The following is a 4,853-nucleotide window of genomic DNA, read 5'->3' as shown; positions in this document are numbered from 1 at the left end:
TAATTTTACATATGGGCCACAAAACTGAAATTGGGCCAAACATAAGCTCTATACAGAGCCACACAGAGGAGATGATTGTGGGAAATGTCCGTCTTGTATAGCTTGCTAACTGGCTAGAGATAACCATGGACAAAATACAGTATAGATGTAACGAGATGGAAAATAAAGTAGATAATATTCTAGATGGAAAATGAATAGAAATCCTAACCTATATCTAATCGGTTTTTAAAAGCAGGAAATAGTATAGGGAACAATAGTTTAAGAGCGAAATAAAGAACATGATTCTCAAAAAACATTCCAAGTTTTGAGCAGGATTAAAAAAATACCTAGACCCATTACAATAAAACTTTAGAAGCACAAAAAATTCTATCAATTCAAGTGAAGGCAGGAAAATAGAAATAAAGGGCAAGCATGGTCAATAGAAAATAAAGTGACAGAATTAAGTTTGAATATAGTAACCACAAAAATGCAAGTTGACTATGATCCTCAGTTAAAAGTCTCAGACTATAATATGAAGTTTAATTATATATAGTTTACAAGAGAACATTTAAAATTGTACACATACACATGCAATAATCTTGGCCCAGGAAGTAGCAAGCTTGAGTAAAAAAAATCAATGAAAACATCCAAGTGGTGATTAAAAATATATCCCTTCCTCCTCAAAATATCTTGAAGCCTAGAGAATTTTATGAGTAAATTCTTAACAAAATTTAAAGGAACACCTCACCTTTTCTATAGTTTGCCATAGAATATACTTAGAGAAAAACTAATAAAACTCACTTTATATATTGGGTTGTTAGAAACGTCTGGTGGAAAAGTCATGACACACTTTTGCATCAAAAAGCATAGAAAATACATCATGACTTTTCTGACAACCTAATAACTAAAGCCAGATAAGGTCAATTGAAAGCTATAGGCCAATCTCACTTATGGACCTTGATATGAAAAGCCAAATAGAAAACTGGAAAAATGACAAAGCCATAAAATGAAGTGGGAATTTATATCAGGAATACAAGATGTTCAGATACTATATATCTATAAGTGCTATCAGTGGCCCAGCCTCAGTGGCACAGTTGGTAGAAAACTGAACTGCAGTGCTGGAAGCCATGTGGCCTATTGGTTTGGATCCTGAAGTTGACTTGAAAACATACCTGGTCTATGCATAGCTGCCCAGGATCCTGAGAAGCTGGATGGCTGGAGAAGGAGAATTTTGATGTGATGAGACCCTGTTGAAAGGGCTTCTATCTTTTGCTCTCTCTTGTGCACATGTATGTACATTTCATCAATGAGTAAACCAAAAAAAAGTGCTATCAGTGGAATTTACTACATTAGCAATTTAACAGAAAACATGCATATACATCCCACTCAGTGGCAAAAGAAGAGATAACATTTCAAAACTCTTTAGTGATAAAATCTCACAGTGAACAGAAATATTTAGCAGATATGATAATCTGCTGACAATTAAGTGTTCCCACTGAGGTTAGGTCTGAGACATGATGAAGACGGCTTCATTTCTCCTGTCTAATATTATACTAAAGGTCCTTACAATGTAATGTATCAGGGAAAAGAAAGAAAACATATAAGAACATGAAAGAGAGAGAAGGTATAATTTTTAAAAATTTGCATAGCATTTATAGAAAATCCAATAAAATAAACCTATACTCTAAAACTAATGAGAATTTAGCTAGGTTTATTGAGATAGGGCCTGGGGACCAGCAGTAATGGCTGTGTTGCTGGACTCCCATGTAGTCGACTGCGGTTTAAGATAGGGTCTGTATAAAAAATTAATGTGTTCATACACCAGCAGCAACCAATTAAATAGGTACGAAAAAATGTCCAGTATAACAACAAAAATACAAACCTGGTAAAAATCACAAACCTAATCAAATGCATGTAAGATCTTTAAGGAAAAAAATATAAAACTATTAAAGAATATACAGGAACTAAATAAATGCAGATGTGAGCAACATTAATCAATTGGAACATTTAGTCTTGTTAAAACTGTTAACTCTCTCCAAATTAATCTATGAATTGATTTTAATACCAAAAGTCCTGCTAAGATTTTTAATGAAATTGGCTGGATTTTGACACCCTTATAGACTAGTAAGTGGAAGAAAAGACATATTTGTAAAAGGAACTTATCAAACATCAGGACATATTATTTAGCTGTAGTAATTAACATAGCATGCTGTTGGTACAGGGAGATACAAATAGAACAGGATCAGAATGGAGAACATAAAAACAGTTCTACGAGGGAGGTGACATTAAAAATCAATGAGGAAATGATGGGTCATTCAATAAATCATGTTGGGAAAATGACTTTCATATAAAAAATAGATTTCTTCCTCAAACTGTTCCCCCCAAAATAATTCCAGATGAATTAAATGTTTAAGCTTAGAAAAAGTACTTTAAATATTCATAGGAAATTGTAGTATAATATCTTTATGTCCATAGGTAATGGAAGACTTAAAAATACAAATCACAGAAAGCACAATGCATAAAAGAAAAAACAATACATTCAACTACATCAATGTAGAGATTTTTGCAAGTCAAAGGACACTATTATACACAAAACTTAAGGAAAATTGACAGGAAGAAGTTTTGAACATATACGTTGAAAAATTAGTATTCAAAATGCATAAAGAACCGCTATACCTTAATCAGGAAAGGAAAATGTAGGATAGAAATAATGGATTAAGACTGTGCATAGGCAATTTGGAGAAGAAATACAAATATTTCTTAGGCTATATGAAAAGCTCATCCTTGGAGAAAGATGGTGATGCCTGCAGCTGGGCCTCAGGGGGTCATCGGCCCCCCAGCATGTCCGTTGGTGTTGGGAATGGTGGGATCCAGGAAAAACCACCTTTGTACAGAGGCTCACAGAACACCCACATAACCATTACTCTCCACCTTGTATGATTAACCTGGACACAGCTGTGCATGAAGTCCCTTTTCCTGCCAGTATTGATATTTGTGACACTGAAGTATAAAGAAGTCATGAAACAATACAGACTTGGGCCCAATAGTGGCATAGTGATCTTACACAATCTCTTTGCTACCAGATTTGATCAGATGATGAAAATTTATTGATAAAGTCTAAATATGTCTTGATTGACACAACTGGATAGATTGAGGGGTTTACCTGGTTGGATTCTGGGACAATCATCACTAAGGTCCTGGCATCATTTCCAACAGCTTTCATCTATGTAATAGACACATCACAAAGTACCAACCCAGTGACTTTCTTGTTCAAAGTGCTCTATGCCTGCAGTATCTTGTACAAAACCAAACTTCCTTTCATTGTGGTCATGAACAAAACTGAAATAATTAATCACAGCTTTGCAGTAGAATGGATGAAGGATTTTGAGGGTTTCCAAGATGCATTGAATTAAGAGACCACATACGTCAGTAACCTGACTCATTCCAGGAACCTTGCTGTTAGATGAGTTTTATAGCTCACTCAAGGTGGTGGGTGTGTCTACCGTTCTGGATACTAGCTCAGATGAACCCTTTGTGCAAGTCACCAGCACTGCAGAAAAATATGAAAGGGAGTATTGTCCTGAATATGAATGTCTGAAGAAATCACTGGCCAGGACACAGTCAAGAGCAGAAAGTGCAACTAGAACACCTTCAGAAAAATATGAGCTCTATAGCTTTGGACACAGGGAAGGCCAAAAACAGCTCATCCTCCATTCTGGAGCTTTCTGACTTGATCTTTACTTGAGTGAACCTTGGATGAAGAGGATGAGGAGGCAGACAGTGATACTGATGACACTGACCATAGAGTAACAGAGGAAAGCCATTAAGAGCCAGTGTTTCAGAATTTTATGAAAGAATCAATGGCACAGTACTGGAAGAGGAGCAATAGATATCACACACTGGGAAATTTGTCCAAAATCTTGAAACTCCATGTGAAAAAACTATCCTTACCTCTAATTGGGGTCTACAATAAAGAACAGTTTTCTTCAGAGTAGCAGTTTCTCCCATTAGGGAAGTCTTATTCAGATGAAGTTGGGGAAAAAAGATTCTTGAACCTAGCAGGTTGATGCTATTCTTCCTTGGCCTTTCCCTTGTATTTACAGAAGAAAGGAGATATTGCCTGTTCTTGGAAGCTGACATACCTACAAGCCCAAACCCTTTATGTTTTAATATTTGAACTCAAGTAATTCTGCTGCTGATGGATAGAATAGAGAGAGAACTCTCCAAGTGACTACTTCTGATTTTTGTTGTTAGACTGAATCTATAACCTGTACTTTCCCAGCATCTTGCCCTTGACTGTACACCATGAATTGCCTTTCTTTTAGTAGAAAAAGAAGGAAGCATGAGCTTATCCAGAGTGGCATTAAGGTCTCCTTGGCAACCAGTCAACATTGGTATGAAATGTGCCTCATCCTGGGTAGCTTATTGTAGAATACCAGATTTGTTGAAGAAAGTGAACAAAACATATAATTAACGAATAAGAATCTCGTTAATAACAAAAAAAGAAGTGCATCCTTATTATTAACCAGCACAATGTCAATCCTTTATTCATCAGAATTATCCAACTTTTTAGGTCTGAAAATACTGAGAATATGTAAAAAGGAGTCTTCTCCTGTACACAGCTGGTAAAAGTGTGATTTGGTAGAGCCACTTTCTAATAGCTTTGGGCAGCTGGAGTTGTAATACCTATGCCCTAATGACCTGTAGGTACATACCCTATACACTCAAACTGTTACACAAGGAAAAAAGATACTACTCTCAGGCCTATTTATATTAATAAAATATCAGAAGCAACTTAAATAGCTGTCAAGAGAAGAAAAAATAAAATGTAGGCTATGCACAAAATGGGGTAACAAAATGCAGTCCAAGGGAAA

At 35.8% G+C, this 4,853-nt stretch overlaps 1 pseudogene; it reads left to right on the top strand.

Moving 5' to 3' along the window:
- The first annotated feature begins 2,833 nt into the window (after window positions 1-2,833).
- On the top strand, window positions 2,834-3,974 carry LOC102485551 (GPN-loop GTPase 1 pseudogene; annotated as a pseudogene).
- The last annotated feature ends 879 nt before the right edge of the window (window positions 3,975-4,853 follow it).

The sequence above is a fragment of the Tupaia chinensis genome, unplaced genomic scaffold (assembly GCF_000334495.1).
Source record: "Tupaia chinensis unplaced genomic scaffold, TupChi_1.0 Scaffold000184_1, whole genome shotgun sequence".
Lineage (NCBI taxonomy): Eukaryota > Metazoa > Chordata > Mammalia > Scandentia > Tupaiidae > Tupaia > Tupaia belangeri.
The sequence above is the reverse complement of the archived record's forward strand: the minus strand, read 5'-3'. Positions and strand labels throughout refer to the sequence as shown.